At 43.4% G+C, this 12,629-nt stretch overlaps 1 protein-coding gene across 1 annotated transcript in view; it reads left to right on the forward strand.

The window, feature by feature from the left end:
• Window positions 1-12,629, forward strand: part of LOC135399081 (uncharacterized) — a 58,686-nt gene that overhangs the window by 31,369 nt on the left and 14,688 nt on the right. The gene's annotated exons all lie outside the window — the stretch shown is intronic.

A 12,629-nucleotide genomic window follows, 5' to 3' on the forward strand; every position in this document is an offset into this window, starting at 1 on the left:
CTTCAAAAAAAACAAGAAAAACACCTTGTTTCTTGGATTGGATTGGAATGAAAAAAGAAAAAAATATGGAGAGGTTAGTTCAGACCCAGTCAGAACAGGCTACTCCAAAACGCGTTTGTGGACTTTGTTTCTTCTACTTCACATGAAGAGTCTTTTGTCCGTCACTGCATAAACAGAACGTATCCGCATACTACTCTGACTCATTCTCACGTCGCCGTTCATTCACACTTTCTGCTTACAAGCACGTTGACTGTAGTATAATACGCGTTCGAACCTTCTCACACGGGAGCCATTGTATACGCCGCAATCCGGAAGACGATTACCGCGCCTTCGTATTACCCGGCCCCAATCGATTAGCCAGTTCTCACCGATTTCTGTCTGATGGTTATGCGGTGCAGTCATTGGTTCTACGGGAAAAAATGTCATCAGCGTTCAACGGTTGCTGCTTCTGTATGGAAAGTGTGCGAAAATGTGTGCATGGAGTCAACGTCCTGTCAAAGGACGATAACATCGAATGATACAAATGTCTAAACTTACAAATGTCCGACATGGGTGTTATATTACGAAATTAATTACTTCATCTGAATTGGATTGTCTTCCTTCTTTTCTCGTTCTGTATATATATATATATATATTTATTTATTTATTCAGATGCTTCATATGCCTTGAGGGCGTTCAGGAAGAGGGGAAATTATACTCTAAGAGAGAAAAAAACGAGAGAGAGAGAGAGAGAAAAACAATAAATTGACGAAGAATTATATCGTCTATAGTCTTCTGTACTGCAACTACTCTTCATGTTAGTCCTTTAACCATGAAATTTAGTCGCCAACCTTGCAAACAGTCTGGAACGGGACCATAACGATTGCGGCGATGCGCGTAGTCTCCAGAAAGAACGATACATACTGTATTTTTCCTTATAGAATATACAAGAGGTAAACATTACGGCTCTTCATAAATTCCTTATACGTAAGTCTTGGACACAAGACAGCATATATGCATGTTGTGCGGGATAACACAACAGGTGGCTAGCAGTCCGCATTGGGGAGTTATAAAAATAATCAGTTGCGCCAAAATTTGGTTGAAGTGTCATACTGCTGGACCACACGATTAGAAAAGTGATATGCCACTTGTAAACACGGGGAACCTGAATTTTGAAAAATACTGTACAATTCCTGCTTTCTTTTTCATTCATCTCACCCACTGCTTTCTAGGAGCGGTATAGATCTGCTTTTTTTTTCGTTTTTTTAAGTTTCTGTCATGCTGGAGCAGTCTTATTTATTATTACGTCTTTTTATATGGGTGGAACGCGAACAGCTTTATTAGTGGAGTACAACTCCCATTGATCGATAAGGCACGTACTTCTCATTTGGACTCCATATTACTGATGCATATTGTATTTTCGAGCGGACAAGTAGGTTGGATGTCAGCAACTTCACTTCCGGAGGGGCTGAGTATGTGCTAGCATAACCAAGAGCCATCCAGACTATCAGACAGAACTATCTCACCAAGATATGACCACCTGCACCACCAACTTTTCATCCTTCTATAGCCAGACACTCTCATTCTTTTTTCGTCTTGGAGCTGCAAGCTTTCTGGTACGCAGTAGCCGAATACACATTACCTGCGCAGTAAAACTACTTAGGCCTGCCGGAAATAATTGCGGTACGCCGTGTCTGCCACGCCTTAAAACCGCACTTGTGTCCTACATTAACCCCCCATTATTAACTCTCCAGTTCTTTATTACAGTTAAGAGTGCACTGGGATCCGAGTATAGTGCACACGCGTTTTCGTGCATACGTTGCAGACGTTTTCGTAAGCGAACGTGAACTGAACAAACTCAACTTCTGGGTCATACAGTACACACACACATGCGTGTATATAGCTACACAATAATACATGTACGTGGAGATTTATCTCGCCGGCCTAATGCATATAGATACATCTCCTTCCAGTGAAGAGCAATTGAAAATTAGTGCCGGTTCCGTCCTTCGACTTTCACAGAAGGCGATTTTATCGGCACGGCCGTCGTACCCAGAATCTCACCGCTTTCATCTTGCTACGCTTCGGTGAGTTTCTCTACTTTGATTCACGTGTCTCACTGCGTGTTATTTTGACTTCAAAGGCAGCACTTTCGCCATTTCGGGCTGTTGACATCAATGGTATACATTAAAATAGCTCTCGACTCACACCTCGTGATGCAGGTGGTAACAGGCTTTTGATGGGTGCATGGTTCTCGAGAAAGTGTTACCCAATTTAAATACAAAAATTGGCTAAATAATTGGAACGTCCAACAAAATCCGCCCTTGTCACGTCTCAACATTTCTTGTCCGTACAATCGCCATCGTCATCGTCTGTTTGGAAGCAGACGTCTCACCTGCGTGACCGAGTTTGTCGTCTGCTATACCGCGCCTCGGTCTACTCCTGCTAGTAAAGCATACAAGAGGGCCACGAGCGAGATGGTCCATTGTGTTTGCTCGGTAGCGGAACGTCCTGGTGGTCGTTTTCATTTCTTGCGAAGGAAAAGGGGGGAGCCTTCGTAAAAAGAGTGTGGCAATTAACGCCGACCTCGTCCGACTTGGAAGAAAACTCAGTCTAACGGAACATTTCACCTCACACAGAATTTTCACTCTTTCATGCCCGTTTCCTTTCCTTCTAAATCAGCTTTCACGCTCCGACTGTCTCGGCGCTTGTTGCATTTCCCTGGAGAATTTCATGTTACGACAGTGAGAAAAGTTTTAACGAATTTAACTTCATCATTGAGGTTTTGATTCCGAATTTGGTGTCCGCCCATTTTATCAAACGCCGTTTCATCGAAGGCCATTTCATCGGCGCCGTTTTATTGAACGCCATTTCACCAAACGTCGTTTCATCGACGCCTGAACAAGGTTAGGTCAGGAGAGCCTTTTACCTATTTCTCACGTTGCCGCAAGAAAAAGCGGCGGCCACCGATTCGATGAAACGTCCATTTTCGACGAAATGGCGTTCGATGAAATGTCACGGAACCTCCGAATATTTGTATGTATATTATTGAGAGACGTGCGTAACTATACAGATTAACTCTGCAACACAAATCTAAAAACGTCTGTGATTGGCTTTTGCGAAAGGCATAATGCCCCGAGTCAGGGCGTATATAGTGTATAGCTAGCCCAAGTCATTATCGTCTGCGTCAGATCCTGATAATCCCTTGACTTCTATCAACTCATTATTTTAACTTCCATTCTGTGCAAACATACTAGACGTTATAGGATACGAAGCTTTTCTTCGGCATTTTATTGCACTTTCACGGAGCAGCGTTAGCGAGCGATTAAACCCTACAAACTCCATACTTTCCTCCGAGCAACTCACGTTCCGTGCCAGATACTCCGCCTCTAATAGACATTATCCTCCTGCAACAAAATATGTATAAGAAGAAAAAAGAAAGAAAAAGAGAAAGAACACGAAGGGGCGGCTAGTTCAGCGGGAACCAAGGTGACATAAAAGGCTCTCCTTCAAATGATGTTTCTCTCTGCTACCGACCGCTGGGGTGTACGTTGACTAACTCACCATCCTTGGCACACCGTTATGGACTGTCTGATAATGAATAGCTTGGTAGTAATGCAGGCTTTCATATCTTTCGATGCCGCAATGTTCGAGCGGATGCCTTGGGCTTATTGTGCGAAGAAGGATTTCGTCAAGACGCGCGCCTTGTATGAGTTTTGGGGCTTTGTTCGAAGGAAGTGCTTGGTTGTTGTTGTCCTTGGAGCCGATGACTTCGAGGAACTGTCTGTGGTGTGGCTCTTGGATGGAGTGTTGTACTGTTGAGCGCGGAAGACGATGCATATGTGGGTCGCAGACGTGATTGACAGGCAAGATATTTTCGCGATGGCTTGTGTACCCGGTGATGCCCAAGTTGGCGTGGAAGGTTACCGCAGATGAGGGTTCTCTGCGCATTCTTCTTGGAATGCTTACTAGAAGCGATGGTACCTACACGCAATAACGGAAGGTTTACATGTTTCTGGAATTAGCTCTTTTTATAGTGTTTGGGACTGGTATGATTAAAAACTGCTCTACGAACTTTGTGGTGGGTCCTTACAATTCAAACCATCCGACTTTTTCTTTTGTTTGATTTCTGCTGATCTACAGGCACATAGAGAATATATTTATATATAGAGAGAGTATGCTCGTATAATTATCCAATAATCAAACTTATATTATTGCAGTTCTGTAGTTTTCGTGGAGAAAGTAAGTATTGTGTCCAGCGGTGCCTGTCGGAGATTTTTAGCGCACATCGAAGAAATCGAAATTACCTGCGGTTTTTCCATGTGGCACCGTGTTGTCCACCTTACCTCGATATCCGACTCTTTTCCGTTTAAATAACTCTACAGGTTGTTCATTTTTATTCGTTACAAATTTGTATTAAAAGGCTATGAGAGCAGCATCGACGTAGCTTTTGCAGTTGAGTTATATATATATACGGCCAGGCGAACATCCTCTCGATGAAAATATATACGTAACTACAAGATGGCTAATTATCAAAAATTCACTAATTAATTCGTTAATTAGGAGATTTCTAGTGAAAGTGAAATAGTAGAACGGGAGACAATCCTCGTTGAAGGCCATTCCATCTTTTTTTTTTTTAATCCTGAAGCTCGCACGAGCGTTGAAATATGCCTCGCTGAATTTTGCTATGGAAATGAGCCGAATTCGAAACCGCGCCGATTGGGAGCGCAAGGAGAACAGCGCTCAATGTACGTCAAAGGGCCACGTGCTTTGAAGTGATGGAGGTGATTGGAGTAGGTGCTCATCTGATGGCCACTCAACCGCTGTGCGGCGCACATATAGGCCTGCGTCCGCGAAGGTCACGTGCTCCTGTGGCGCGCAGTTTTGATTTCGGCTCATCTGCATAGCGAAATTTAGCGACGGATATTTCACTGCATGCGCCCGTTTCAAGATTTTTAAAAGATATAATGGTTTTTCAACGGAGGTTCTCTACCATTCTACTATCTCGCTTTTGCCAGAAATTCGATAACTAACGAGTTCGTTACTTTTAGGTAATTAGACATCTTGTCGTTACATATTGTCTTCGAGAAGATGTGCGCCTACTGTGGAAACCGAGCTGCAAAAACGACATCTAATGCTACTCTCATAGCGTTTACATATATAAAATTGTAACGGGTAAAAATGAACGCCTTGTATGTTATTCATGGTAGGGGTCATGGTTGCTTTCTGTCGGAATCACCACCACCACTAATCATCATCATCAGCATCATCATCGCCATCATCCTGTCCACCTTCATTGGCATCATATCATTCCAGGAGTTTTCCACCAAAGTAACTGGTGCAAGTGATGTGGAGTTGCGGGCCTCACATTAGTGAAGCCAAAATCTCCTTTTTATTTTTTCCTTAAAACCAAAACCAAAACCGTGGTAGGGGACCGAGAGACACGGAACAACTTAGTCTGATGTTGAATTCCAATGACAGAATCGGAGCAAGTAGCAGACTCGGCAATGGAGCGGCTTGATCAGGCCTAGAGCAAGTGATCCGAATCTGCGACTGGAACACTTCCGCACAACTTGGAGTTTAGCCCTGGCCAATCTCCCTTGGTGGATGACGGCCAGAGACGGAGGAAGAAGAAGAAGAAGGTACTCATGTTCCATTATAACGCCATGTTTAGCAACATCAAGGTCATTCTAATCTCCTAACGTGGCCATCGTAATGTCTGACTTATCGCTTCCTCCATGAAACAAAGTCGCCAACGTACGACGCGAAAGACTAGTCACGGCGAAGACGCGTTGCGAGGCGTCCATGTTGGTGAAGCAGAGGCAGGAAATAGGAAGCACAAGCGACAAGTGACACGTCACGTAGAGTTCCGGTTGAATCTGCCTATTTTGGCGGAGCAGTCTGGGTTGCTCCCTGGAGCGACCTTGGCTCGAATGCCGCTCCGAAGCTCCCATTAGAAGACTCCAGAACTGTTCCCAATCTGCCAATCGAACAGACTTGCTCTCGGCGGAGCAACAAAACTTGCTCCGAAGGCGCTCCGAATCTGCCATTGGAATTCAACATGAGAATCTGTCGTCCGTCCTTCTTGTTCCGTATCTCTCGGTCCCCTATACCACGAGTCTATACCAGCTTGCCTGCACCCTCTCCCTTCTTTCCATTGCATATTATTACCGTTTTATTCCTGTACGTAAATTTTGAAAACTTTTCTATAGGACTGCTCCCACGCCTCACTTTTCTGTTCCTAGATGCATACCATTCTCCCACGGTTTCGATCTTCTTTCCGCCGCCTTCGCCCACGTCTCGCGAAACCCACCGCCCCCACACACGCCCTGGGCAATTCCTCCGTCGACCATGTTCGCGAACTATACTTGATTGATTTTAAAGGTGGCGTTCCGCAACGGCAGTCGTGCAACCGCCCGGCAATTAATGTCGGAAACCCCGCCAGCACATAACGGCGCACACGCATTTCACTCTTGGAATGCCATTGTTTCATATCCGAGAGTCACTCATTAAAAATGCCCCGCGCATACTCAGTACACACCCTCTCGAGTCGCATTCGATCTAATAGTTCCAGATTGCTCGTTTCATAGAGTGCGGTCGAATGTGGTTTACTGCCATGTCCTATACAACGCCACTTGGGCGTTAGCATCGTTGTGAGGGTATCTTCGCATGCGAGGGCATTTGTTACGTAATAATCACCCTTACGAATTGCAAATGCCACTGTTCGTGTTGGAATGGCAAAGCAGACTGCCAAGTTATTATTATCGAGAAGTAACGTACCTCCGACCGGCTCTGTAGCCAGATGGTGTCACTCTTTTGTGTTTAATGTCACCTTGTTCGGCGTGAAATAACTTTCTTTAAACAACAACAAATACAGGATGCCAACGATACGGACTGTTTCACCACTGTGGTGCATTACCATACCCCGTTACATTTACATGTGAGACATTGGGTGAGTGATATGAGAATGAAGTGGAAGTTAAGTCGATCAGAGCAATTGAGCGGCTCTGCTTTGAAGCCTCTGATTGGATGTGCGGTACAGGAAGACGAAATGAGGAAAAACAGCACCAAAAAGAGCACTGAGCGATATTGGAAAACTAAGTTTAACACCAGAGGGGGTTCATCACGTAACATCATGTTAGCCGGAGCCTGCTGTTTTTTTTTACATCATTAGCGCCATATACTTGAAGCACGCCATGTCATCGCCACCATCTGTCTGTTTGGAACTCTCTGTTGTTTAGCCATACAAACGTGTATGTCTACTGTAAATGCAACTATATTTACGTACAATAGCCGAATTTTGCAAAATGCGTGCAATACATATGCATATAGTGTCAGACCCATTGATTGGCGGACCCGATTGAAGTGCATAAGCCGTTACCTACAAACCTTCTTTGTGAAAAGCGTGGTATAAAAAATACATTTCTTATTAGCAAAGGAATGAACTGTACGTAAGAAGTACGCTCTTAGTTCTTCACAGATTGTCGAGAATACGCGTGTTCTTAATAAAGCAAACCGCAACAATAACAACAACAACAACAAATACACTGAAGATGATGATAAATGGGGAAATTCGCCACCTGGGTTGTGAAAAAAGTATGTAAAAAGATGATGTATGTGTAAAAGTATGTAAAAAGATGATGTATGTGTAAAAGTATGTAAAAAGATGATGTATGTGTAAAAGTATGTAAAAAGATGATGTATGTGTAAAAGTATGTAAAAAGATGATGTATGTGTAAAAGTATGTAAAAAGATAATGAGGGGACGGGGGGGGGGGGGGAGACGGTATAGCAAGGCCGCCACATCAGCATCAAAGAACATAAACTGCAACAATACTAATTAATGTTTAAGAAAACACTCGTTTCTCTCAGAGATACGTTATTACTCATTACATATTACAATCGAATACGGGAATACAATCGAGTGACAAGTCAATGTCGCGAAGACCACGACCGGTCCTGCCACCCAGTTTTGTTGACGTCGGTCAGTCACACAACCAAACGGAATACAAGGACAGACACATCGAAAATTAACTGTGTCAGCAGTGCATGTCAGTATTGTTCCCGTTGTTGACTCACGGTGTGTACAGGGCATTCGGAATGGGAGAAGTTATTCCATGCACGATCTAGGTCTCTTTTAATTTCAATACGATATTAAGAGATATCACGTGTGCCGACACAATGAAAGAGGTGGAATTAAGTAATCTCACGTTAGTTTGTTTTTAGATAGCCGTGAACCAACATGAATGCCTTCACCTGTATCTCTAGTGCTGTGGCACGTATGCCGAACTTGTTGTATACTTGTTGTAGTGTTTTACGGCCAAGTATTAGTAAGAATCTTCGCAAGGCTGCAGATACGACGACGCAAGGTTGAATGCAGTCCTTCTATTTTCTGCGTGCTTTCTTTATTTTCTTTTTCTTAACGCTCGGCCTGCTAAGCTAACCTCAATAGATATCTATTCCGCTTGGTATACCTGTTGCATCAACACTTCATCCTGCCTTGCCTTGAGTTATGCACCGAAGACGGTTAAACAGGAATACATATGCATAATGTGCATCTCTCTGGGTGTCCCCGAGATGAACGTTGCCTTCGCTGACGCTCGACACCGTTCACCGTGGCTGGGGATAAAGTAATTTGCAATATTGTTAGGAATTTACGACAATATGTAATTATATTAACAAAGCAGAAGGGTCTTCGGAATGTAAATAGGATTGTTCTCTTATCATTGATATGATATGCTTTAATGCTCTATAGCGTAGTATCTGTGTAGATTGGTAGTAGTGTATTATGTACAACTGCTGAAATATCATTTTGGCGTTGCTATCAAGGTAGGTTACTTTCACAACAGTTTAGTGCATAATCATAAAACCATGTACAGTGACAATCCTACCATATAATTCGTTTCGTCGATAGCTGAGTTATCGTCATGGAAATTAGTACGGAAAAGAAAAAAAAAAACAGATATGTGTCTGATGAAATGAAAAGATAGTCGATGATTACGATTGGAGTAGCAACAACCTCGTTGTAAAGGGACTGATAAGGGTTATGCAGACACAACATCTTGATACACAATCAGGTCCTCAGAACATCACGATGTCAGGAATCAAAACGTGCGACCACATTCCGCACTAATCAGTGATAACATCGTGATCATATCGCATCAGCAGTCGCATCACAACGTACGAGATGTCGCTGTCAAAGAAATCGAGCAGAATATCTTCGTCCCAAACATGCGCGCACTACCGTTTTGAATCTATTAAAAATCACGCAGCTATCACAACGAAGAGAAAAAAATCTTTTTTTTTTTCCTCGCAGCAGGAGTTCTTGAAGGTCGTGACCATGCGTTCAACGAGGAGGGGAATATTTCAGTTTGTTTTAGGCCGCGTATTTAGTTGCGGTTAGCCGCTTAACGGGGTCAGGGATGGCATCGTCAAACCGGCCCATAAAATGGTAGCAGAGCTCCGTTATGTGCATTGTCCGTCTGAGATGCGGCTAGGTGGGCAATCAAGGCTGAGCTCCCGCTGGGTGCGCGATGGATGAAGGAGAGATAAAGCGGAAGAGAGAGATCACATGTGGGTTCCATGTGACACGCGGAGCAGCTGTTGTTTTGAATGGTCGCGGGGAGTGGTTTTGTGGAACTACGCGTTTTAAACGTCGTGTTAGCATCCGCAGAGAAGCTTGTTTTCGATTCTTTGTCGTGACAGTTTTGTTTTGGTGGTATGGAGAAGAGAAGCTGCATCGAAAGTTTTGGACTCCCAGCACCGAGTTACGGCCTGGAAGGTGGCTTCCCTGCGTGCTTGGGAGTGACGCGGGAATGTCCCCTTTACGGGGCGAAACCCCCGGGGGGGGGGGGGGGGGGACGTTGAAAAACTGAAACCATTGATGGTGAAAGTACCCTCGGTGCAAAGCAACCGAGCTCTTGTAACACAATTTTCATCGTCCCTTTGTATGATTCAGATGGTGTTGATATGAAAACTATACTGCTGTATAACTACAGATGCGATGCGATCAAACTACAGAATTCTACACCCTAAGAATACATACCTACACCTGAGAATAATTGTAGGCCTTTTGAGACTAGAGAGCCATTAGTCAATTTCAGGACTAAATGCAAGGGCTTTTATAGTTTAGGGACTGTTTGCAGTGCTGTGAAGTAAACTCCAAGGTCGGGGGACGAAAATAGGAAGTAATATTGTAATCGCTTTTTTGTTACAGAGTATACACGCACTCTTCGACTGTGTCGTGTTTTGTAGTCTTACGCAAACAGGTATACACATAGTTCTGTAACTCTTCAAACCTCAGAAAGAAATCCATTGGACTCAATCCTCAACTCCAGAACTCCACTGACCCTCACTAATCAATAATCATCTAGTTTATTATCTATTTCGCAAAAAAACAAAACAATAATTACTTATAATTTAATTATTTACGCTACAACGCTGCTCCACTTCATCGATAACTTTCTTTTCCCTGAATTGGGGGGGGGGGGGGGATATACGTTTGTTTATTCAATAAATACATTTTTGGCGTATTTAAATATAAATACCAAACACTTTGCTTAAATATGTAATTAAATGCTTGGCATGGATGCTTTGTATGTGCAGTATTTAAATACGAAATATAAATACACTATTTAAATACCCTAAATACTTTCATAAATACATTGAATGCAATTTCACTGAATTGATTTTGTATGCACGTAACTGTGTAGTTAACATGCCTCTCGGTGAATCTTTGATAGTTTCACGTCTAACACATGTTTTGTTCAATAATCCAAGTGGAACACTCGATTCGTTTAATGCAAAGCTGTTTGCGTTCCAGCACATCCTGTTACCTCTTGGACGATGCTCCTTACACAACACGAACGTACAAATTTATCACCGCTTTCCAATCGGGCATGAATCACTCGCATTTTAACGAGCTACCCGCTGCTGCTAGTGTGTTATTTCGTGGGTCACCAGTCTCCTTCCGCAACCTTGTTCGGTAATCACACGTTGGCCTGCCAAGGGGTATCGAGTAACCCCCCTGTGTCCCTGCGTGCCAACCCTTTAATTCCTGCCAGTTCGCTCCGTAAATTTCGAGACAGCCAAATTTACGATTAACCTATTCCGCGGGGGGCTACTCGTGAGTGTTCCGGGCTTTATTTATGCGTAACCTGAACTGAGGATGGTTGCAATTGGACGAGTGGAACTGGTTCAAAGGCACACGGCGGTAGGATGTTATTTCGGTAATGTTTCGGACGATAAATCTCACACAAAGACTGAGCACTAACGAGGATGAAACTGGTTCCAACTGAGGATTGAGATACAGATCTTGGACCTGCCGAATGAGTGGGAGTGTTAAGGTGCTGAACGGGTTTCACTGGCTTGGCGCATACGAGGAGACGCGAGCTGGATAGGGCTCGGTTGAGAGGTGATTCAAGAGGAAGTCATACTTACCATTTACGGATACAATATATCTATCTCTATTCGTTCTTGTTTTTTTTTTAATTCCTGGTAAAAGCGTTTTCTGCGCCCCCCGTGTAGAATGTGGTAACGACTGCCTCGATCTCGGGATTGAAAGCACGTTCTCCCCTTCTGTTCCCTTTTCACTTTCTCTTTTGTTTCTCTTGCACTCTCTTTGTGTGCTACTAATTAGCCTGTGCGTTGTACGTTTTTATGGCAAAGGAGATTCCGATTGCTACCCCGTGGAAGAAGACACGTACCTCCGCTACTATGTTGAGCTACATTAAAAATGCGTGAGCTCCTTCCGTTTCTTGAGGATAGAGCAAAATAGAAGCAAAGAAAGAAAGAAAAAAAACAAAGGAAATATAAGTAAAATATGCACTACAACAGGTGCATCATGCACCTACAGTCAACCCTCGATTTATGAACCTTCGATTTATGAATTCCCTCGTTTTATGAACACGAGCACGAGGAACCAAACTTTTTACATGCATTCTTCCCTCGTTCTATGAACCTCGATATCCGAATAATGAATGGAATTTCTTGGAACCAACTAGGAGTTGCCCACCGTTTTTGCCCTCAATTTATGAACGGATCGTTCCGAGGTCAACAGAAACATTCAAAGGGATTATTCCGTGGTCTTATGAATGATGCCTGAATGGACAAAATGTTTTCCAGGTATTGCACCCTCGGTTCTTAACCCCTCGAAATCCGAGTTCAACAAACGGGATTTCCGGGGTCGCACAAGGGGCGACCAACACCCGGAGATTAATACGTAAACGGATGTTAAAAATCCCAGAGGAAATCCGAGACCAGTCGAGTGCGAATGTGCTGACATCTCTTCTTTCCAAGATTGACACAGCGGAAGGTCCAAAGCAAAATTAAAGAGTATATATATTAAAGAGTTTAGTATTGCATAATAAACAGAGTGTGAATGTGCTAAAGTCTGTTCTTTGTGAGATTGATACAGCAGAAGGCGTGGTCGAAAGCAAAACTACACAATATATTACATTATAAACACAATCCCAATTCGGAAATACTATTCCATTTGCTCGATAGTACTCACTTCACGGATTTTTCGATTGATGAATCCCTCGATTTATGAACAATTTTTCGGGGAACCGAGGGTGTTCATAAATCGAGGGTTGACTGTATATGCTTACGGTACTGGCAAAAAAAGAAAACCTTGCTGGTCGTTTTGCTCCG

This window comes from Ornithodoros turicata, chromosome 6, assembly GCF_037126465.1.
Source record: "Ornithodoros turicata isolate Travis chromosome 6, ASM3712646v1, whole genome shotgun sequence".
NCBI lineage: Eukaryota > Metazoa > Arthropoda > Arachnida > Ixodida > Argasidae > Ornithodoros > Ornithodoros turicata.